The following is a 26,323-nucleotide window of genomic DNA, read 5'->3' as shown; positions in this document are numbered from 1 at the left end:
ATAATAGCCAGCACAATAATGCTAATTCTTACAACCCTATTTGAGAAGCAATAGCTAAAGAAACTCACGTGTGTCCTGGAAAAAAGAATATCAAGAATAACATGATAGTGATGATTTCCTCTGAAAATGAGAAAGCTCAGTTTAAAGAATGAGGATGTTCTTTTAATGAGTCCCTAGGCTGTCACTAGGTGTTCATCATAGGAAAACTCTTTTGTGTCAGGTAAGCACAGTAAATGCTTACAGGACAGCAAGCATTTGACTGTTCTCTGAGCTTGGGGTCCAGCAGTCAAGATCATCAGATTCATGATATTCAAGAGTTGTTGAAATGTATTATATGGTTATACTATTATAAAAATCCTGAAACTCTAAAGCATTAGACATTCTAAGTAATTACAGAATATGTTTTTAATAATTTCAAATTAGAGAATTTTGAACATAAGATAAATATAAAAATAAGAAATGGGTTTAAAGTTATCTGATTTTGAATTATTAGAAACCATTAATATATTATACTTAGATTTATTATGTAGGCTAGATTAATAGATTGGAGGAAAATATTATGTATTTCTTTTTAATCTGCTGCTTAAATGTGAGCCACTTTTATAACTGAATTTTTTTTTAAAGAATGAAATTAGAGTGATTCTTGCTTTGAGAACAAGATATGCTGTGTAGATTATTCATTATAATTAACACATGAGAAGATATTCTGTTGATTATGTTTAAATACTTAGCAACCTGGAAATATATTTTTCTTAAAATATATATATAATCCATCATTCTTTAACTGCATTTAGCAAAGCTGTGGAATCACAATACCCATAGCTATATAAAGGCAATGTGATTGATAAATATTATAGTTTTTAAAACTAGAATAAACATTACTTCATTGAGCATTTGTCATTTTTATTTATTATTTGCTTGTGTTTAGTTACTAAGAAGTTTTACCAACCATCTCAAAGCTGAAGTTTCAGGAAACATATACTTTAGGAAATATAAAATTATACTGTGACTGGAGAGTTCACTCTATGATTGTCTTATTGGGAGGGATGCATGTGATTAATGAAACATCGATGTTAATATAGTTAACAAATGGTAGTTTACATCTTCCTTTACTGCTAAGGTAACAAAAGGAATGAAAGGAAGACTGAGTAGAGCTTTAAAAAGTCATCTTAAAGGGGTTGTCAAAGCTGGAGAATATGTGTTCTGACCTTCACATATAATCTTTTTCTCACCCATGAAATAGGAATTTGAAATAGAAGATGAAAACTACTCGCTAAGCAGGCAGAGAAGGGGTTAAGAAACAGGAAGATTATGGATCTCTGATATCCATGGAACTTCTATAACATCCTGGAGCTTCACCCTTCAAACCTTTCAGGTAAGAGAAAGCAAATCACTATCTAGAAATTCACACAGATATTTTTATTTTAAATAGCATATATCCGAAATGATAGAGCATAAGAGGGACAACAAGTGTAAAGAAATAGTTTGTGCTAATATTTCAAGAGAAAAGTTAGGAATAGAGTACACTTTTAAATAAGGACAGATACGTTCCTTTACAATGTTATAAATGTCATTCAAGGAGTAAATTTTTACAGACAAATGACAAATAATTAATTGATGAACACACATTTTCCATAACTTCGAATTCTTTATCAAAATCCATTATTTCTGTTGTTTTAATTAAAAAAGAAAAAAATATTTGGCAAAAACATATTTTAGAAATTAGCAATAAAATTGACTAGATAAAAACAGCCCAAAGATAATAAAACTGATTATTTTTTTGTATTATAGAATAATTTAATATTTCAGATTAGTTGAATGGATTGTTGCATTAAACACACGCGCACACACACACACACACACACACACACACACACACATGTCCTGACCAGTTTGGCTCAGTGGATAGAGCATCCGTCTGTGGAATTTGATTCTTGTCAAGGGCATGTACCTTAGTTGCAGGCAAATCCCCAGTAGGGAGTGTGCAAGAGACAGCTGATCCATGTTTCTCTCTCATCAATTTTTCTAACTCTCTATGCCTCTCCCTTACTATCTATAAAAAAATCAATAAAATATATTTTAAAAAACGCATGCTCTCATTAAGTCTGTATGGTATTTGAATATCACAAGTAATAGCTATCACATGTACTATTGTAATAAAATGGTGCTAGGTTATTTTCTGCCTATATTGCTAGAGCTTGCACTGCAATGTAATAACTGCAATTTTTCATTCTTTGCAAAAAAATGATTCTTAATTGTTACTCATGTTTAAAATGAAGATTTTAACATCCAATTAAAAATAATAGTTACTTGGACATTGTTGTTATTAAAAAGCTAATAATTTAAATTATCGCAAAATAAGTTTTTTAAGAGTGGCTGATAGTAGGAATTATTAACTTTAACTTGAATACTTATGTCAATAGGTCATAACTTTCTCAAAGTTACACATCTATAATTCTTAATAGAAATTTCACTTTCTGTTTTCACATCTGAACTCACTCCATAGTTATACTATCAATATTAATCCTCAATTACCAGTTCATATTATCAAAAACAATGCAATTTGCATTTTAGATATTGCAAATAAGGAAGAAGTCTGATCATTGTATTAAAATCAGGATTATTTTATCTATCTATACCCACTGACATGTACTATTTTTGGTATACTGTTTTAATGACTTCTGATAAATATATTGAGGTATGTAACTACCACCACATGAAATAGAGCCGTTTCACAATCTCAAGGAATTTGCTTAGGATTTTAAATAAATCCTTACACTCCCACCCACAGGGACAGATTGATATGCATCTGTACAGAACCACTTATTAGAGCGGGGGACAGTGAAGCAAGGGAGAGCTTAGGACAGAAGAAGCCCAGGAGAGAGCCTTGGTGGGACTACTTTGGCTCTCTACAAACTCCTCAGAAAGAAGTGCGCCACAACGGGGGCTTCTGCTGGCTCACTGAAAAGTCAGAAAAGGGGGCTTTGCAGACAGGCTCAGGGGAATGGACTAACGTAGGCTGCTGCTGTCTGCTGCTCTCTTGGTTGGAAGTTTCATGGGGACCCCAGAGTTTAGGAGAGACAAGTAAAGATGCACGCATAAGAGGGAAGGAAAATAAAAGCCTCTCCCTGTCAATACTGTCTTAAAAATTTTTATTTTAACTCTTCTTTTTAAAAATAACACAAAATGGATAAAGGACTTAAACAAAAGACAGGAAATAATAAAAATACTAGAGGAATCCACAGGCAGCAAAATCTCAGACATATGCCAAAGCAATTTCTTCACTGATAACTGCTTCGAGGGCAATGGAAACTAAAGAGAAAACCAACAAATGGGACTACATCAAAATAAAAAGCTTTTTCTGCAGCAAAAGAAACCATCAACACAACAACAAGAAAGTCCACTGCATGGGAGAACACATTTGCCAATATTATCACCGATAAGAGTTTAATCTCCAGCATTTACAGGGAACTCATACAACATAACAAAAGGAAGATAAACAACCCAATCAAAAAATGGGCAAAAGACCTAAATAGATACTTTTAGAAAGAGGACAGAAGGAAGACCAAGAGACACATGAAAACATGCTCAAAGACACTAATTTTCTGAGAGATGCAAATCAAAACGACAATGAGGTATCATCTCATGCCTGTCAGAATGGCTATCATCAACAAATCAACAAATGACAAGTGCCAGAGAGGAATCCGAGAAAAGGAACTCTTGTGCACTGCTGGTGGAAATGCAGACTGATGCAGCCACTGTGGACAACAGTATGGAGTTTCCTCAAAAAACTAAAAATGGAACTCCCATTTGTCCCAGTAATCCCACTTCTAGGAATATATCCCAAGAAACTTGAAATACCAATCACAAAGGGTATATGCACCTCTATATTCTTTTCAGCACAATTTACAATAGCTAAGATTTGGAAACAGCCTAAGTGCTCATCAGCAGATGAGTGGATTTAAAAAAAAAAAAAAATCTGTGGTACATCTACACAATGGAATACTATGCTGAGGTATGCTGAGGTTAAAAAAAAAAAAAAAAAAAAGGAGTTCTTACCATTTGCAATAGTATGGATAGAACTGGAGAGCATTATGCTACGTGGAATAAGCCAGTCAGAGAAATATAAATATCACATGATCTCACTCATTTGTGGAATACAATGAACAACATAAACTGATGAACAAAAACAGATCCAGAGACAGAAGCATTGATCAGACCGTCAAACCTCAGAGGGAAAATAGGAGAGGGTGGGGGTAATGGTGAGAGATCAACCAAAGGACTTGTATGTATGCATATAGGCCTAACCAATGGACACAGACAACAGGGGGGTGAGGGCATAAGTGGGGGGAGGGGGGTGTTGGAGGAGCAATGGGGAAATAAGAATACATATGTAACACCTTAATCAATAAAGAAATTTTAAAAAATAAAATAAAATAAACCATTGTTTAGTGCAACCAGTACAATGTGACATAGAGATTTTATTTCTCCTTAAAAATGTCTGTGCCACAAACTATGAGATTAGGCTCATGAAAATGATTTCTAAGTATACTATTTATCTTTATAATAACTTGGTTATTATAAAAATAAATATTTATAATTTTTTCTAAATTTTATTTTAAGTTATGTGCTCATTTTACCTCTGACATTTTGATTTTTTCTTTCAGTTTTATATAACTGCTCAAGAAATTCAATCTCTATTTAATCACTATAAACAGGATAGCAAATATAATGCCTGCAAAATTGCATTTGATTTTTCAAATATTCAAAGACAAATATAAAAAGCTTAGGTTAAAAAATGTGGTTAAACACATTACTAGATCAAACCTAGTAATCCAAAAATATATACTAACATGTGATTTGAGTTTTAATGCACAGATACATACAGACAGACATAATATATGTGTACATGCATACATTTATATATACATTTAACATTTTTTCTATTTTAATGATTGCAACAATAAAGTTTTTCTGGAGTTGTTTTTGCATTTACATGAATTATCCATTGATTTCTATCTACTAATATTAAAAAAAGATTGTTGTGAAATTACAAAATTGATAAAATTATCACAAACTGTATGTTTTAATTAAAATCTGCATATGTGTAATTAGGTTATATTCTACAAACAGTTATATCATGTGGATATTTGAAACACACACAGGTTATGGATTAGAAAACTGTATCTCAAAAGCTAATATCAGTTATGCACTAGGTGGTATAATATTTTTAAAAATTCATCACATGAACTCTATCACTTAATAACTAAATATAATAAAATAATTTTATCTACTGTTAATATTTAAAATATTCAATTCTTTTAGAGCAGTTAAATTGTACATACACATAATGTCAAAGTAAATAGCTATAAATGAGCATAAAATTAAACAAAATATTGAGTACTTTCAAAAAGGGTACATTTAAATTGCTGGTTAATTTTATTACTCATATTTTTATATTTATCCAGTCTAATAGAAGAGCATTCTTATCTCATGCTTCAGCACTCAAAGAATTATTCATGGAAAATAAAATGATTACAAATTTTATGTTGCTTTCACATAATTATTTTCTATAGGTATAAAAAGGCACACTTAGTTTTAATTACCGATAGAAATAAAACAGTTACTTGTTTAGTTTTTCAAAACTACTTCAAAATACTTGTTTCCAAGATATTGTTTCACAAAAGTAAATAAACGTTTATAAATAAGAAAAAGTTACTTGGCACAGCACTGTTTTTCACTATAAATTTCTCATAAATAAGGCCCTTGGCATTACTTAATATTATTATTTTACTTTATATATTGGATTAACTTAATTTAGTCAGCTAAATATTTAGCTAAGCTTTTAAAAGAGGTTTATTTTTTACTCTCTCTCTGATTTTTCCTTAATTCCTGTATAGCGTCCTAGAAAGCACAGAGGCCTAGTAACCAGCACACACTCTCAGGGTGGCTCCACTTCCTCCTTTCACATTCATCTATACAATTCATCTTCTCTAAGTTGCCTTTAACTCCCAAATTTCTGTGCCTCTCTTTCACTATGCTTGGTATGTTATTTCAATAATAATTTTTTAAAAATTGGCTAAAATATAACTTAAAATTCCACATTTTCTCTCATAGGGTTTTAATGATGAAGTTAAAAACAAAATCTACTTCCTTTTGAATAACACATCAACTCTGAATCTGTTCTCATTACATTCTGAATGGCAATGATTTTGCATCTTTTTCTCTGTTGAATTTGTGTAAACATTCCATTCTCACTCAGTGCTATAGGCAAATGTTTATTCTGCTAACTTGAGTTTCTGTGTCACAAAACCTTTGTTAAAAAATGCATGAGATTTAAAATTACTACAGTATTTTATACCCTGTATTGTTGAATATTCTGATCACAATTACTTACGGTAGACATCTACTAGATGCTGAATGCAATGTTTGCCATATTATTTGCTCATTATGCTTTTTGCTATGCATGTGTATCTCTAGAAATATTATCTATAATTATCTATAATAATAAAAGCATAATATGCTAATTAGACTGGATAGCCAAACCATCATTCCAGATGTCCTTCCAGACAAAGCTGTGGCAGTGGAGGTCAAGGCAAGGCAGTTAGGGGTGACCAGGCAGGCAGGCAAGCAGTTAGGGGCAATCAGGCATGCAGTCTGAGTGGTTAGGGCCAATCAGTCAGGCAGACTGGTTAGGGGCAATGAGGCAGGCAGGCAGAGATGGTTAGGGGTGATCAGGCAGGCAGGCAGGCAGGCAAGCAGGTGAACAGTTAGGAGCCTGCTGTCCCTGGTTGGAAGAGAGGCTGAGGGATCCCCCTCACATGCATAAATTCATGCACTGGGCCTCTAGTTTCAATATATGAGTAAAAAGATCATGACTCTACATAGAAATTCAAAGACAGATATATTTCGGTCTTCTATGTTGTTTATTCTTAGCCAAGTGTCTGAACACTTATAGGAGAAGACTAAGTTTCTGCTGAAACCAGTTTGGCTCAGTGGTAGAGCGTCGGTCTGTGGACTGAAAGGTCCCAGGTTCGATTCCGGTTAAGGGCATGTACATTGGTTGTGGGCACATCCCCGGTAGGGGGTGTGCAAGAGGCAGCTAGTTGATGTCTCTCACTCATCGACGTTTGTGGCTCTCTATCTCTCTCCCTTCCTCTCTGTAAAAAATCAATAAAATATATTTTAAAAAAAAGACTAAGTTTCTACAGTTTTGTGGTATGTTTGTTTTGTTTTTAAATGTTTTTATTGATTTCAAAGAGAGGAGGGTGAGAGAGCAGGATAAAATGTATGATGAGACTATTCATTGACCAGCTGCCTCGACAAGCTCCCTATTGGGGAACTAGCTGGAGAACCAAGCCCTGCAATCTGGTCAAGAGACCCGGGAATTGAACAGTGACCTCCTGGTTCATAGGTTAACATTCAATCGCTGAGCCACGCTGGCCAGGCAAAGTGTCTGCAGTTTTGAAGCTATCATAGACATGCCTGCGCACCAAGTCCATAATTCTGGTGGTTAGAAAAAGCTAAAACATAAAACATTCCCATAAAAGCCTTCTCCTAAGCAGTAGTATCCTTAAGATCATAGCTTTTATGTGCTGTATTTTCTAATGTGTACAGTAAGTATATAAAATAAAAATGTTTACAATTTTTTATGTAAAAGTATCTCACATACCACCAGTGGTAATTTGGAGAATATTGGCCCCAAAATTATATATGGAAAGAATTTATAGAATTTTATCATTGCTTCCTAACTTACTTTCTCATGATTGTATTTCATTAGTACCAAATATAGCTTATGTGTATTCCAAGGGATATAAACATTAGACCTAGGGTTAAATAAACCATTGAACTTATAATTTGTAAATCATGTTTATATATAAATACCATAGCCTTACTATTTTATGAGTTACATTTATTTTCTGAGGAGAAGAATCATATTAATTTGTCTGTCTTATTACTCTTTGCATTACTGGAATCTAGCATATTGCCCAGGTCATAATAGAAGTGAAAGATATATTTGTTGAACTGAATTCTAAAATCAATCTAACTTTTAAGAAACATATTAAAATATTTTAATACTATAACATGGTATTCTATTTTGCATGTGTTATATTCATTATGTACATGTGTACATGTACTATTGTAATACTATGCTATGCAAAATTCTTATTCATATATTTTTGTTCTCTTTATAATTTTATAACTATGTTCTATGTATTTTCTTCCTTCCTTCTTTTCTTCCTTCCTTCCTCCCTCCCTTCCTTCTTTCCTTCCTTTTATTTTTGCATTCCTCATCTATCAGCCCAAGGTGTTGAAGGAATGAGGTTTTGTAAATAGCTCTGATGATCCTAATGCTGATGGTTATAGGACAACAAATGGAAGATAACTTGGGCAATTTGTGAAAACAGAGAAATATCTTTATTAAGCATTTATGTAAATTGGAATGTTTTATTGGTTTGAAATGGTACACCATTAACAGGAGGGATAAAGAAATATAGAAACCAATGTAAACTGGAAATACAGGAGTTTCTCCAAAAGTTGATGCTACTTTATTTACATATTTAGTTGAGAAACATAGTGCCTAGAGTAAAATGTTTCAAGACCAATAGCATAAGTGAATCTATAAACTCATATTAAAGTTTAAAATGAGCAACACCGCCAACAATAATAGCAGGAAAATAAATAGAAAAGGTATCGGTAATAGTTTATATGTGTTTAATAGGTCACAATATATTCTTTGTATTATCATAACTTTAATCTGCAGGGGAATTTGTTTTCTTCTCTGTTAGACACAATTCAAGATCTGTATGAATATGAGAGTTGGAGTTGCTAAAGTACACTCTCCGAAATGATCTCTTATATGGGGACCTAGAGAACTAGACTGAAACATTCCAACCTTGACACTACTGCATGTGCTATTGTAGTACAACAATTACAATACCCATTGTAAATACAATATTCATATCTCCCCCATTTATTTATTGAACTCAGAAAAATTAATAGACTTATTAGTAACTAAGATGGTCTTTACATTCCCCACAGCTTGGCTAATCTTTAGACAGTTTCCCCTCCACCCCCACCCCCACCCCCAACTATAGGTGTCTTCTTTCCCTTTTCTTAGAGCATTTACTTCTGAAATGTGTCATTGTAAGCTATTTTTCTGCCCCTTTTAGCGGTACAATTTCTCTCAGCCTCTTTCCAGTTTTACAATTCAGGGATGCCTTTCTCAAGGACCTGAGAATAATCACTTTGAAATGTAATCAGACAGAGAGGAAACACCCTTATATCCCAGCCATTTGGGGAGGATGAGGGACTAACTTCCATATATGCAAAGGTCAAGTAATGGCCTAATCCATCCATCAATTTCCACCCTAATGTGCTTCCACCCTAATGTCCTTCAGCACTTTTTCACTAGCTCACCCCTCCTGCCTTTTGTTTTGGGTGAATTGAACTCAACCTCTTTTCCCTAGAGCAGTAGTCATGAATAAACTCTTCCTTGCCTATTTAACTCTGTCCAGTGCATTTTTTTTTATATTTGTAGTCACTTTATCTTAACATTACAAGAAACACTATTACATTACCAAGAAACTTTCAATATGTGATATCGAAAATTCTTTAGCTCCAATATACCTAATTGATCAATTGTGGCTTAGTTAGACTTATAACTGCTAGTGACATTAGAAATAGCAGTTGATATTGATATGCCATTGTAACTTATCTCTGTACCATAAGAATGCCCACCAATAGCCTTGTTCTATAAGTTCCACATCTGTATTAGCCTTGCTTCCTAATTCAAATAAAGACATAAGATGTGGAAGCAATAGAAACTTTTTTTTTTTGAAAAGTGGACAGTCGTTATTGCCCTCTAAATCTCAATTTTCTGATCAGTAAATGCTCTTTCAAAGTTTGAGGATCTAGACAAATTATCCTGTAAATTCTCATATGTTATTTTAAATCTAGTAACAATATATCTTCTTTTTTAAAGTGGCTATTCAAAAAAATGAAAAACTTGATTCACTCTACAGAGGGATATGTATTCACCATGCCCTCATTTTAAGGCATTGTTAATTAAATAATTCCAGATTTTCTATACACTTGATCATATTATTAAAAGAATAAAAATGACCAGAATAAAATGAGCAATTTCTTCACTAAGTATAAATTCTAATACTATTGATATATTTGAATAACATTCAGATCATTACAAGACAATGGCAACCATAAGTTGGCAAATAAATCATAATATGATGGCATTAATGATTTCATGAAGGGAGCAATTAAGTTTCAATATGTAAAGGAGTGCTTTGGGAAATTTAAGATTCTTTTATAACCTCATTATGTTAAAATTTCGCAATATAGTTGAAGCACATATTCATAGCTTAGGGCTTCCTTATACTTCACTAGAAAAAAAATTTAATCTTTGAAAGTGGATTATGTAGCCATACTTTTATAAGTTTTTCTCATGAGACTGATTGTTTTCTAACTTGCAAATAATTTACCTCAAGCATGTAATAATGATTAAATTGTGCATTTATTGCATGTAAACATTTAATTATAAAGCAAATCAAAACAAACTACTACTCCCTATCCTAATATACACCACTTCTTTTAGCTTGCCCTAACGTCTTCTCATGTTGCTGCCAATTAAGATTCAGTATGTTCATCCAGTTTTTCTTAACATTTTTCATTTCCTGGCTTTAATTTGTTGGAAGATGTGACTTAAAGTCACAGCTATCATACACTGTGCTTTGAAGTTTCCCAGTTTGTAATCCTAAAATATTACCCCAATAGGGGATTGTTAAAGTTCCTATTCAAGCAAATTATTTAGTCACAAAATATTGAGCTGTTAAAATAAAATCAACTGTCAACGAAAACAGTCTATTGGGTTGTTCCCAGAACCTACAGTTCTCTGACATTGGGAGTCTTCCCAGGAAAGTAGCTTGAGAACCAAAAAAGAAAACATGGACTGATCCTTGTGTCTCTTTAGTAGACAAAAAAAGAGCCAAAGTAACTATTAGTGTTTTTTCTGTGTTTTTTTTTTTTTTTGTGTGTGTGTGTGGGGGGGGTGGGGGGGTTGAAGCAAACATTTGTTTCGGTAACATTTAATCTGTTTTATTCTTCAAAAAGTAACTAACTGGCTTTCGTTTCCAAACATTTTAGAAGCAATGTTAATTTTACAAAAATTACTCATACCGCCTATTAATGTCACATTTATTAATGTTAATAATTAATATTAAGTTAATATAGCTCAAACTTTCAAAATAAAATAAATATATATCCTTACTATTTGTATCTAGAAAGAATTGTTTTACTTCATGTATTTAATTTGACCTACCCATTTTTTCATGTCCTCAAACACTTAAAAAGAGATAATTTCTCACATTCGCTTCATATACAAGTGCATAGAGGCTTGAAATATATTCTTTTTCCCCCCAAATATCTGTATTGAAATTTCTAAATTATTAATTCACATAATTAAGATAGCACACAATATTGAAATTATAAGATCAGACTATCTACTTACTGAGTTTATTCCCACAGCTCAATATAAAATAAGTTTATAAAATTTAAACTTTAATATATAATATTTGATTCTGTAGCAGTACTTCCAATAATTAATTGGCTGCTTACATTATGTATATAAATACAATTATAAATTAATAAAAGGAATCCAGGGAAAAAGAATGTGGAATGATATGGAATGTGGTGATGATGAGGTGTAGGCACATCAACAGGTTCAATGATTTCCTTCTTGAAAATAAAATTTCAAATGATTCAATAAGGATAAAAATTCAGCAGTCTTCTTGGTCTAGTGCTAATTCCATATCTAAATTGAGAGATAGGATAACCATATTACTAAAACTGATGATCATCATTTAATTATGTTGGAAATGCACTTTGATTTTCCTCTATTAAATATGGGAAATTGCCTTGGCTTAAAATGCCAATTTTTTTTTCCTATTTTTAAAATGTAGCCTCTGTATTTTAATCTATAATCTACTTAGGTATTGAATTACGTAGTTTGACTTTACACTATGTGAAGATTAAGTATTTTCTTTTGTTCCTTTCTAATTACCGTTATATTAGTTTTGAGTGATCTCTCCTTATATTATGGAATAGCATATTAAAAAAGGATCTTATCATTTTTTATTATACCTTTCAAAATCTTAAATAACTCAATTATATTCACTCTATCTCTTCACATTTCCAGACTAAATAATCTTAGCTTTCCTACTTTCCTTTTGTATGTGCATAAGTTTCATTCTACCTTAACCATCTTATGTGTCCTTTTGTGAACTCTTTCATCCTCATCTCCCCCCAGGGAATGTATCCTAACTTAAGACAGTGCTTCACATTGGAAGACTCAATCTATGCTTGTAACATATATTAACACTATTAATTTGCATTTATATACCATTTCATTTATTTAAAGTGCTTTACAGTTTCTCTTTACAGCATTGCTGGGAACTATTAGCATGATTTTTAGAAACAGTACAGAGAGGTTAGAACTAGCTCAAATCACTAGAGGTGCATCTAAATTATTTTTTAAAGACATTGTTCATTAAAAATGTATTTAAAATGCTAATTTGATTGATAGGGACTTAGTAAAAGGCATTGTTAATATTCTAGCAATAGAAAGAACAAGGGAACATAATGATAACTTTGATATAATTATTCTTTTCAAACTAGAAAGACCACTTTTTTGTGTGTATTTGAGAGTGACTTAGAAAAGTATAACTTTGCCAATTTCATTTTGAGTTAAAATAATTTTTGTTCAAAGAATTTACAATATGTTAAAAACTAGAAGTAATTGCACTCAAAATTAATTGAGGTGACTTGAATCTGGCACATACCCATCAGGCATATAGATTTTAGTGTTACATTTTGAGAATGCTTCTTCCCCATGTATGTTTTGTATATTAGAGGGATCTGTTCTGTTTATTTGTGTTACATTACCCTATTTGAGACTCTTGGCTTAGTGGAAATTCACCATATTAATTCCTGGACTTTCTTTCTCTCATGTTAGGTATAATGTTTAAAGTTAAGGTCAAATACTCTGTGCAGCCTCGATTGGTGAAATCAGGGAAGCTTTAAATTGCTTCACCAAAAGTTTAATGTCTTTTATCTGTCCTGAGTATAAGGTCCCCAGGTGAAACAAGCCTCCTCATCAAAGGAACCTGATGAAGTTTATTCATCATCAAGTAGCAAATTTCAGTTTTGTGCCAGCCCACAGAGTGACTGAAACAAGTCCATCAGATCCTCCCAAGAGAATTAGGGAGCAGCACACCTTCTTGTGGGTCTGCCTCCCACAGCCCCTGGTTCTTCACTCTGTTCCAGAAGGCATCCCTCGTGTGGTCCCAGAATGCAGTGTCCACCCATGGACTGCGAGTGAATGTGTTTCATAATCCCCAAGGGAGTAGTGTTTGAAGTAAAATTTTTATAATAAAGTCCAATTTTATATCTATGTATTTTTCTAGAGCATCCAAATTTCTCCATATTGAAGAACCTTGGAGAAATATGGTTAATTTTAGTTTGGCATGCAGAAATACCAAAAACAGAAAACAAAGACTACCTTAGGACTAGAGATATGAAAGGCTTTTTAATAAATACAAAACTCATTGAGAAGATTTTATGTGACAGATAGTAGGACATTATCTAAATCTTCATAATAATTCTAAGGGACAGGTGCTATTTCCTCATTTAGAACATGAAGAATCTGAGCCTTGGAGGTATTATGTAACCTTTTCAATACGTACAGTTGACAAATAGTAGTGCCTTTTTCAGTTCGTTTTTTTTAAAAAAATCCTCATGTATTTTTCATTATACTAGAAAGCAAAAATAGCTCAAGAAAGGAGAGAGGGAAGGTGAAAGAGAGGGGGAAGGAAGGGAGGGAGAGAAAGAAGGAGGGAGGGAGAAAGAAAAGAAAGGAACAGATTAGAGGAAATCAGTTTGTTGTTGTTTTTTTAGATTCTTTATTGTTTAAAGTATTACATATAGAACTACGTATGTCTCCTTTTCCCCCATTGACCTCTTCCTGGCCACTCCCATCCCTACCACATGCCCTCACACCTTCCGCCCCCCTAGTGTCTGTGTCCATGGGTTATGCTGATATGCATGCATACAAGTCTTTTGGTTGATTTATTGCCCCACTACCTCCCTTGCCTTCCCTCTGAAGTTTGATAGCCTGTTTCATACTTGTCTGTCTCTGGATCTATTTCTGTTTATCAGTTTATGTTGTTCATTATATTCCACAAATAAATGAAATCATGTGATATTTCTCTTGCTCCAACTGGCTTATTTTGCTTAGCATAGTGTTCTCCAGTTCCATCCACGCTGTTGCAAATGGTAAGAGTTCTTTCTTTTTTACCACAGCATAGTATTCCATTGTGTAGATGTGCAACGGTTTTTAAGGGAAGTCAGTTTTGTCAACTTTTTATTAAAGTATGAATAATTAAAACTGAATATTTGAGTAACTTTGGTACTCACTTATAAAAGCAAATCCTAAATTTTCCTTTCAATTAAATTAGCAGGAAGACTAGTGGTCCTTCTTACCCCTTTCTCATTATTAATTTGTTAAAAATTGTTTTTGAGAAATCCTGCATAAAGTAAAACAAATTTAAATCTGGGAATAAAATTGGGCATATAATGTATCAGAACGATAAGCTTCTAAAGCCATTGAAAATTCCCAGAAGCCCCTGCAATTAATCTTCATGTTGCTTCTCATCCTCTTCTCATTAACATTACTTTTTCTTATGTGCCAGCATTCATGATAAAGGCAAAAACATAGTTTATAGACAGATTTTCAGTTTTATCTAAATTTTTACTTAACTATGTTATTTTTCTTTTGCATATTAAATTTTGTGACAATGATGGGATTTGTGATATTTTATGGAATAGTTTAGAAACATAATCTGAATAAAATTACTTATGGGGGAAATGCATTCCTATTTCTTTTTTTTAAATATATTTTATTTATTTTTTACAGAGAGGAAGGGAGAGAGATAGAGAGCTAGAAACGTCAATGAGAGAGGAACATCGACCAGTTGCCTCTTGCACACCCCCTACCGGGGATGTACCCGCAACCAAGGTACATGCCCTTGACCGGAATTGAACCCGGGACTTTTCAGTCCGAAGACCGATGCTCTACCACTGAGCCAAACCTGTTTTGGCCACATTTCTAATTCTTGATGATAGATTGATTTATAACTTTTTTATTGCATCAAAGGGAAAGAGTGGTGCAAAACGGCCTACCTAGAAAGTATAGTACCCCTTTTAATTTTTATAAATCCTTATATTTCACTTTAATAAAAAATAAAACTGAGGTTGAATATAAATTTAAAAGTTTTTTGTTTGTTTTGTTTTTTGTTTTTGTTTGTTTTTTTGCTTTGTTTTTAATATCACATAGTTAATTATGAGAAAAAGAAGTATCAACACTTCCTAATTTTTTGTTTTAAGTCCCCTCTGGTTGGAAGCAAAAAAAAAAAAAAAAAAAAAAAAATCCATAAAATACTTTATAAAAAGAAAAAAGGGTGTTGTTTGAATGACATATATTTTACAAAAGCTTCAGAAAATTTTATGTCTGAGTCTTAGGCAGATTAAAAAGTGGGATAACTCTAACCATCTTGATAGGCTATACCTTAATGCTCTACTCCTAATGTCATTCCATGACAAGTGGACACTTTCCACTTTGGAATGCTACTCAAGAATAATACCAATAATCCTGAACTACTTCATATTATGAGATAAAAATTTAGCAAAATACATGAAAGTATCTTTTAATTAGGTGATCAACATCTAATTATTTAATTAGGGCAATTAATACTTATTCAAGGTTTACTTCCTTGCAAGAACCATTCAGTTTTGTGTGTCTATGTACTTTTTGTTGTTGTTGTTTTTAATCCTCACCAGAGGATAATTTTCCATTTATTATTTTTAGAGAGAGTGGAAGGGAGAGAGAGACAGAGAGAAAAACATCAATGTGAGACACATTGATTGGTTGCTTCCCACATGTGACCTGACCAGGCCCAGAGATTGATCCTGCAACCTAGGTATGTACCTTTGACCACAATTGAATCCGGACCCTTTGGTCCACAGGCTGATGCTCTATCCACTGAGCCAAACCATGTATGGCTGTGTGTGTGTGTGTGTGTGTGTGTGTGTGTGTGTGTGTATGTATGTATGTAAACTGAGAAATAAATCGAAAGACGAGAAAACCATTTTACCTAACCCAGTAAGAAAATCTATCGTTTTTAAAGAACAATTAAATCTGGAGTCCAATTCTTTTTCTTGAAGAACATGCTTTTGTCTTTATCTCTACATCTCCATTTGGTTGCTTTCATTCTTAGCTTTTTCTGCTGATAAATTTTCTTTACATATCAGTTTTGCCTTGCTTCCAGTTAAAATTTATGTCAGCTATTGCATTACGTAGATACTAGTTTTATAATTGAAAGAAATTTGTAAGTCTAGCAGATTCATTGTCCACTCCATGTCCAATCAGCTAGAGCAAGCTCTAGGAGCAATTCAGCACTAAGAGCTGGAGGAAAATGTAGGGTAAGTGCATGCCAATGGAGTGGTGACTCTTTATAAAGAAGGCACGAGGTACCAGGAGTCTTCCCAAGAGCTATATTCCTATTTTTCTCTAATACCAATAGCATTCATGCCCCTCTCTTATTTTTAGATGTATTTATAACTAAACTATTTATTAATTTTAATTAATATTTTAACTAGAAAGACTTTATAATAAGAAATAAAGGTTTTCGCCAAAACTGGTTTGGCTCAGTGGTAGAGTGTCAGTCTGCGGACTGAAAGGTCCCATGTTCGATTCCGGTCAAAGGCATGTATGTTGGTTGCGGGCACATCCCCAGTGGGGGGTGTGCAGGAGGCGGCTGGTCAATGTTTCTCTCTCATTGACATTTCTAGCTCTCTATCTCTCTCTCATCCTCCCTGTAAAAAATCAATAAAATATATTTTAAAAGAAAAAGAAGAAATAAGGGTTTTCAAAGAATACAAAAAGGAAAAAAAATTCTTTGATACTTTTGTCATTGTCTAACTGTCTTAAAATATGACAAACCAATGATTTCCATGATTTTTTTTTTTTACTGAAGAGAAATGATTCAAACCTCCATAACGATATCCTTATGTGCCTATGTAAGCCTGAAAAATCATTTCAACATCATGATTGATGAATTTGCTGCCGTCTCAGGTTTTAAAATTAATTGGAGGGAAAAGAAAATTGTAATGCAATGTGCTTTGTGGGCACAGCATGCCTTCTATGTCAATTACTAAATGAACACCAGAGGGAATGAAATATTTTGCAATAATATAAAAATAAATTTGAAATGAATGCAAAACTTTAAAATAAATATGTTTTTTAATTCTATTGTTATATGACTATTAAAATTTTAAAAAGAGAGATATATTTATTGGTCTACAAAGATGACAGTATTAAAAGCAAGTACTATTATAATGCTTGCTTGAGGGCAGGACCAGCCCCAGGAGGGGCCTTCTGCCTGCCTGATCTTCCCTAACCGCTTGCCTACCTACCTGACCACCCCTAACCACTGTTCTGCCTATTGATCACCCCTACACCCTCTGCCTCTCTGCCTGATTGCCCCTAACCACTTGCTTGGGAGTGGGGCCAGCCCTAACTGCTGGGGCCGACTGCCTACCTGCTCACCCCTAACTGCTGGCCTCCTTATCTTATTACCCCTAACCACTTTCCTGCCTACCTGATCATTCCTAACCACTCTACCTGCCTGACTGATTGCCCCTAACTGCTTACTTGGAGGAGAGGCCAGCCTGGCGAGGGGTTGTCTGCCTATCTGATTTCCCCTACCCACTTTCCTGCCTACTTGATCATTCCTAACTGCTGGCCTGCCTACCTAATCACCCCTAACCACTCTGTCTGCCTGCCTGATTGCCCCTTACTGCTTGCTTGGGTGCAGGGCCAGCACTGACTGCTGGATGGTTAGCCTCAGGTCTTTACTGGTCATTACAACCCAGTGTTTTTTATATATTAGGATAGGTATCCTAATAAACAAACTTAACAAAGCATACACCTGTAAAACCATTCACAGAAAAATAACAACAGTAAATAGTAAATGTAGGTTTATTTAGACCAGATACTACCCTGCATTCTGTTGGTTATGACGTTAACTATTCTAGGGAGAAAAATTAAAAGTAAAAAATAATTTCAAGATCAGTTTTGATACTGCTGTGCTTAACAAATGAAATAAAATAAAGTGAGTAGAAACTGTAAAATATAAATATATATCTCAGAGGTTCTGAGAAATAAATGAATGAATATATAGAATTATATACAAATCATAAGGTAAGTACTAATATGTAGTATAAGTATTTGTTCATAAGTAAAATTTTCCAAAGAAAATTATATCTATCTGAAGGACACCTGGCACAATGCAGTCGATACTTAACTAGTATTTAAGGGTTTAACTTATTATGATGAAATATGACCAATTATATCTGTTCCCTGGTGCTGAATTAACAAAGAACTATAAAACTGTGGCTTAAAACACTGAGTTCTAGGGACAAAAAGTCCATAATCAAGTTGCCAACAGGCCATGTCTCTGAAAGCTCTTGGGGAAGATCTGTCCCAGCCTCTCCCTGTGTCTGGCTGTTGTAGGCAATCCTTGGTGCTCCTTTGTTTGTAAACTCATCATTCCAATTCTGTCTCCACCTTGACGTGGTATTTCCCCCTTGTTCCCCCTGTGTCTCTGTGGCATCTCTTATTCTTACAAGGACACTAGTCATATTGAATTTAAGGTCCACTCTGACCTGGAATGAATGAATCATAACTTTATTTCATCTTCAAAATCATAACGCAAAATAAGTTTAAATTCACAAGTACCAGGTGCTTAAATATGGGATATGTCTTTTTAAGGGTGTGGAGAAAGGGACACAATTCACCTTACAGTCATGCTTTTTGAAACTAATTTGGTTATTACAAAATACTTAGAATATCTTTTAATAGCTGCTCACTTTACCACATGCTATTTTGAAAATAATTTTAAAACTTTCAGGCTATAAACCAAAAGGTAGTATGGTGGTAGCTCCCCTGTCAGTTAACAAATGCTGAGAACTACTAGACAGTGCACTTAATGATCATCATTTTATTGCATATGAAAAGTATTCAAAAGTTAAGTATCTGTTAAGGGTGAGACAGTAGGCAAATTGGAATAGTTTATTCTGCTGCCAAATGCTTTGTGGTTATTGCATAGCACCTTTCCAAAATAAAACATATTAAAAATATGAAAAAAGAGAGATATTGAGTTCTAAATAAACTTGGTTAGTAAGATACTGCTACTCATTTCATTGTACACTCGATATTGTGTGTTTGTATGTGAAAACCATGACTAGCATTACATAGACACATGCTTTAAACTGATGTGCAAGGGGTTTAATTTTCTTAATGTTCTCAATAGTTTTTAAAAATAAGCAAAAAAGTATATAATTACTTCTCTTTAGTTACTCCCTAGGATTGGTAGTCTCTGTAAATGCTGACTAAGAGCTTTATATAATTGAAGACTTAAGATCACAGACAGATACCAATGTTTCTACTTACCTACCTATTTGATAATTAATGCATCTCTTTTGCGGAGATAAATGTCAAATAATCCACACTAATAAAAGGGAAAGTTGGAAATTGACCATACCTTTGTGATGCCTAACAGCTGTAAGGAGTGAGTATGCAAATTAACCAGACAAAGATGGCAGGTTAATTAGCATACACAGGTACCCAGCAGCCGAGGGCTGGACACAGGCATTCTGCACTACCCCAGCCACTCAGGGCCTCTGGGCACATTGAAGGCAGGAAGGCAGCTCCAGGCTGGAGCAAAGGTAGTGTTGGCAGCCAGGGAAAGGAAGTCCCTTTCTTGCATGAGTCTGCATGCATTGGGCCTCTAGTTTTTATAATAAAGTCAAAACAATATATTCAGTTTGATATTTGGTATCCTTGTAAATGGTGCAAACTGTTATTTTGAATCATATTAATTGTGTTGATTAGGTATTAAATATGTAATGGAAGACTTAGAAATGGAAGAATAAATAATCCTGATTTTCATTGAGTTAAGAAATATTTGAGAAAGCATATCAAGACAAAGATGGTGGCTATATTTTAAAATAAATAATTATTTATGAGATTGAGCCAATTCTTAAGAAAAGAAAACTGGCACAAAATTTATTATTAAATATACAACTCTGTACATGCCATTTTCTTTTAAACCTATGACCATTAAAAAGTAAGGAAAAATTCAGTCTCCTATTGAAGATTTCTCACAGTGTTTCGTTTAATTTGGAGGAGAGCAAAACGTTGGACATATTTCTTCTTCAAGGCAGTAATATAAATGTGTCTCTAATTTAACCCAAACTCTTCACAGCCGAGAAGAAAGGCTCATTTCAAAGGCTCTCACTTATTGGCTTGAACTTACTGGACTACATCAGTTCCTTTCTCCTGGGATATAGCTCCTCTGTTCCAACTGATCAGCTATCCCAAGCTATAAGAACAACTAAGAAATGTTTCCTTTTTTTTAATTTAGGAGCATCATTTTTACTCTTCTGCTTTTGAAACACATCTGAAAATAATATAGTTTCTTTGGCAGATTAAAAAAAAAATTAGGGCCAAATTTGTGAATGGCTAGTCTGATGTTTTTGCTGTTGCCAGTAAAGAGTAGTTACTAGGAAAATTTAAACAAAAGTTATGAACTCAAAATAATTTAATCAATCATTTTCAAATAAGCTCCACATTGACTATCTTTCCCTGATATGCCCATGGTATACTGAGAAAGAAAATAGTTTGATAACCACATTGGGTGAAGCAAGCTTCCATTAATTTGCTAATACTATTTTTATATTTTAGATATACCTGAATATCCTATAATCATAGACCTTTTGTACATCCCAAAAATTATAATATATATATGTGGGCTGCTTATATTGTAAGAGAAGAAAATATAGCTGTTTACTGTCATAACTGCCAATGTCCTTCTAATCTTAATGTACCTTTCCTTTATATGCCAATGAAAAGAACATGTCCTACAAAAAAAGTCTAAATATGTCTAAAAAAAGTCCCCATGACAGAGTTTTATAACATAGCTTTAAAAATACATGAATATATACCCTTAAATGAGAACAAGCCCATTACACCAAATTGTATATCATTTAAAATGATAAAAAGCCCTTTTAATGGTGCTTGCAATTAGGGGTATAATTTGAATACCTAGGCAATCAATATCTGATTTAGTATGTTATTACAGCCAAGTAATTGAAGTATCAGACAAGCAGTGAACCACAGGGTTTTTCTGTGCAAACAGCAAGGCATTCTAACCGTAAAGCTCCTCTCAGTGCTAGTGGACCTCAGGTTGTAATTACATAAAACTTCTAAATGTACTATTTTTATTTATTTATTTATTTATTTTTGCAAAAGAGCCTGTTGGGGACCCATTCAAGGAAAGAAAAAAATTTCTAAAAATACCAGATTTGACACTTCTTCCTGAGGCAAGAAAGAAGGAACTGTTTAAAAGTAAATTGATGAGGAAGATTCTGAAGGTGCTCATTCACAGCACTCTAACAATGCGGTCCTCCTGGTCACTCAGAGCCTTTCATGCACAGCATGGGGCATCTCAGAAGCCTTCGCCTTCATTCTTTATGAGATCATCAGGGATTGTGCTTTTGCTTGACTCACTTCCAAAAGCTTAAATCTCTCTTACTGCTTAACTTTCATATCTTATCTTGAAAATACTTTCTGATAAGAATTTTGCAATCAGAGCCCCTGTACCATTGCAGTCTCTGGGGTCATGGTTCTTATTACTCTCTCACCTAGAGCTTTGTGGATCAAAGACACAGGTGCCCACAAGGCCAGGCCAGTGGGCTAGAACCAAAGCAGTGCAGAACAAACAGAATATGAATGGCGATTGACACCTAGCTTCACAGTTTGGATAGAGTGGGGTATGACTTGGAATGTGGCAAAAAGAATGTGCTCCTTGTAAGCGGGGACACCGTTATTCCACTTCAGCGATTTAAATGACTTTTTTTGTGTGAGAGGGAATTCGGGTTCATTTTTCCTGATCTTAAAAAATTTCAATAAGAGCCGAGACCAGTTTGTCTCAATGGATAGAGCGTCTGCTTGGGGACTGAAGGGTCCTGGGTTCGATTCCAGTCAAGGGCATGTACCTTGGTTGCGGGCATATCCCCAGTAGGGGGTGTGCAAGAGGCAGCTGATCGATGACTCTCTCTCATCGATGTTTCTAACTCTCTATCTCTCTCCCTTCCTCTCTGTACAAAATCAATAAAATATATTTTTTAAAAAAATTCAATAAGAATTTGGAATTTCATGCATTTCTGCAAAATAATCTACCTTGCAAATGTTGACAACTCTATTAAGAAAATTGGCTGTCAGGTGAAATCCTTTTTGTTGGAGGGTAATTCCTCCATACACACACACACACAACACACAACACTGTGCAGTAGTCATTTAAAACATTGGAATTGCTTTTATTGTTTTATTGCATGTCTTACTGTATATTATTGGGAACTTATTATGTTACTATGATTACCAAATATACTTTATACTTTTATACACATGGAGTAGTGCTGCAAAATTAAAATATTGGTTTTCTAATTCTAACTTCCTAGTGAAATAAAACAACCCATTTTTCTTTTTTCTTCTTCATGAGTTATATACTCTCATGTTTCACAATGCACACTGTTAAAGTTACTTTTTAATGGAACCTATCCAATAACTTTAAGAAAATTTCTGATTTTCATGATGTCATTAATTGTAACTTTATACATATTAGAATGAGGTCATGATTTTTCTTGTATTGCTTAGTTGAGGATATAAAAACATGATCTAATTTGTTATATAAAACATTGTGAATGTGATCAATACTAAGAATAGTCATTGCATTTCAAGTGATAACCATCAAGTCTACATTTTAATATTTCATTGTAATAAATCATTTAAGGTTTTGCTATGTTACTTTTAAATATTAGATCAATTACTCTGCAGCATGATATTTTTCTAAAATAAAATAAAAAATACAAACCCTAAATATGGCCAAAACTGACATGAAGATATGTGTGTGTGTGTGTATGCAAATTATATAAAAATACACACTGAAAGTCTCAACTTTTTCTAGGTTTGAAAATGTTTACAGTAGGAAAGAAAAGCATAGTAAAACCAAAGTCACCTAATAATCTTTAGATTATTTTAATGATATAAATTCAAATTATGAATTTGAAATTCTGGGCTGTGATACCAGCTCATCTGAAGTTAGTATTTATGGTGCAAATAAAATAAAAAAACTTTAATAAGCCATTTCCCATCTTAACCATTGAAATTCTATATTCTCCAATTATTTTGCTGCATAGGTTCATTTCTTTTTTTAAAAAATAATTTATTGATTTTAAAGAGGAAGGAAGGAATAGAAAGAGAGACATATACAGAGAGAGACACAGTCAGAGAGAGATCTGTTTGTTGTTCCACTTATTTATGCACTCATTGGTTTATTCTTGTATGTGTTCTGACCAGAGATTGAACCCACAACCTTAGCATATTGGGTATGATGATCTAACCAGCTGAGATACTGAGCCAGGGAAGGTTCATTTCTTTTTTTATATAATTCTAATACCTTGATATTTACAATTTAAAAAGCATTTTAACATATACTATATCTTTGAAAGTTATAGAGAAAGCTAGAATTAAGTGTTGGGATATCCCTACCACTATACTTTGCAGAAGAACAGAAATATAAATGCTTCAAGTCAGCTGACCCTTCATAGTACACATGCAAGGAGAATTTTAGGGGCCTACTGTAGATATGTTAATTTGAAATTCTTTTTTAGATAATATCAATTGTTCACTCACTAGCTTCTTCAAGTTGATCACAACTTCATTTACTGTAGCCACACTGAGAAACAGATAAATTAGCAGGGATTAGTCAGATTTGATTGTGATTAACTATAAATCTTTCATTTTATTCTAACACAGTCATTCTCTATGAGTTATGTTAAATAGTCTAAAGCAAGTAAAATAAGTGAATCATTTCCACTTTAAGATTTAGCAAGATAAAAGGAGTATACTGCTGAATTCAGAAAATAAGCTATTTAAATTTAATAGCAAAATAAAAAAAAAGTAACTTAAAAACCAAAGGACATCAAGAGTGACTCTGATACTAAAATCCAAAAATACCATAACATGATTTAATCTAGTTTATAAAGTAAACAACACATTTTTATAATTTCTATTGAAGCTAACTTCACAAATTTAAAATATGCTATCATTTTTGTAAGTTGCAATAGGTCTAACAAAGAAAATAATTATCTAGTCATTATACAATTTTGATGGACTCTTAAGTCTAAGAATGTAATGAAAGTAAGTCTGGAAATAGTAGAGAAAAAATTGCAACTACATTATTTTTGTTGTGCAAATATAGTTGATAGAAGTAGTAAATAAAAGAAGTTCAAGGAAAAGTACTGGAATGAATAAATAAGCAATTTTGATGAGTGACTTAATCTTCGCAGTATACATTTTTCATAATTTGTTTGTTCCAATGCTTTAAGCTAGTATGCATATCTTTTATGTTTAAGACTATGCCAGGCATATGATTTATTTCCTTCATCAAACGTTGCCTTTTTTGTCTACTATGATGTTTTCCAAGTTTGCTCTGGTCCCCATTTTTATTTAACCAGAAAATGCCCCCCCTAATTTCTCTTTTGGGCCTTCACTTTCACTATCATCTGATATAAATTAACTTTATTTTACAAACTGACCCTGTTTGGTTTTGTCAGGAGGTTAAGTCAACTGGCCCTTTCTAATGAATATATGTACATGAGGACAGATTTTTAAAAACCACAAATTCATTACAGTTGCCTCTCTCATAAGAACTCTAAATAAAAATAGCTCCAGGCTTATGTGCTCATCTGCCACTTCTGAAAGGTAGCATTATAAATTGGACTGAGAATATATTTCCCTCTGTTTCTGGAAGCAATCCAGCAAGAAAACCCTTTTAGAGATACTTAATTTTAAACCTGATAACCTACAAATAAAGCTTTGGCCAAATTAAAAATTTGATTATTAAAGTATCATCAAATTATTATAATTTAATAGTGGGTAGATCCTGGACAAGAGCACCATCAAGTTGCATCAAGATAATTATACAGAAAAACAAGGTTGTCAATGATACGTTCATTAAGGTGGATGCACAGTATAAGGCAGAACAATGAGCTAGAGCAGAATCAGCAGTTTCCATTTTGTGAAAATACCTGAAATTGTATAAATTGCAAGATGACAAAGGTTTAAACTAATTTAAAATTTCCTAGTTTTTAGTAACTTTAGTTCCAAAAGACAATGATTAACACTTAGTGAATATCCAAATATGCTTCTAAACTTATTATTGCTCCATTTCCCATTTTCTCCTTTATTTTTTTCAGCTTTATAATGGACAAAAATTGTAATATTCTTAAAGTGTACACATGATGATTCGATGTATGCATGCATTATGAAATAATCCCACAATCAATTTAATGAACAAATCTATCTCCTCATAGTTACCCTTTTTTTTTATTATTATTATTAACTGGTTACAAACTTGGGAGTTCCAACTACTCAAATTTTAAAATTAATCAAAATGACTCTCAGAACTTAGGAAAGACTATAGGTATGATTATAGTTTTATTTTATTTTTTTATAAATCACAAAAATCAGGAAAAGCCATTTTGAGAGACCCAGAGCACAAGGTCTGAGAAGACCCTAAATTTGGAACTTCTGTGTACTTTCCCTTGGAATAAGAGGAATCCTCAAGATGAGGAACCGGGATGCCCTCCTGGTGTATCAATTTCTATGACTAATGGGAAACATACTTGAGCTTTGGGTGTCCATAGTTTTTATTGTTTTTATTTTTTTGTTTGTTTGTTGTTGTTTTTTTTGTTTTTTTGTTTTTTTTTTACATAGGCATGATTGATCAAATCATTGGGCATGTGATTGAACAGAAACTTCAGCCCTCATTTATTTGCAACAGAAATGCCAACCATCACTTGGCCAGCCTTTCTATTATGGCCAGCCCCCATTCTGAATCACTCTAGGCCCCCACCTCATTAGCATAAATTCAAATGTGGTCTAAGAGGCTAACCATAAATAACAAACACATCCCCTCAGAATGGGGAAATTCCTAGGATTAGGAGGTTCCATCCTAGGAACGGGGGACTAATACCACCTAATTCTATTTGCACAAAAATTATACTAAGATTTTGCTTTACTGTATTAAATAAATGTTATACTGAGAACAAGTCAATGGATCTTAACTAT

Source organism: Pipistrellus kuhlii, unplaced genomic scaffold, assembly GCF_014108245.1.
Source record: "Pipistrellus kuhlii isolate mPipKuh1 unplaced genomic scaffold, mPipKuh1.p scaffold_m20_p_5, whole genome shotgun sequence".
Taxonomy (NCBI): domain Eukaryota; kingdom Metazoa; phylum Chordata; class Mammalia; order Chiroptera; family Vespertilionidae; genus Pipistrellus; species Pipistrellus kuhlii.
The sequence above is the reverse complement of the archived record's forward strand: the minus strand, read 5'-3'. Positions refer to the sequence as shown.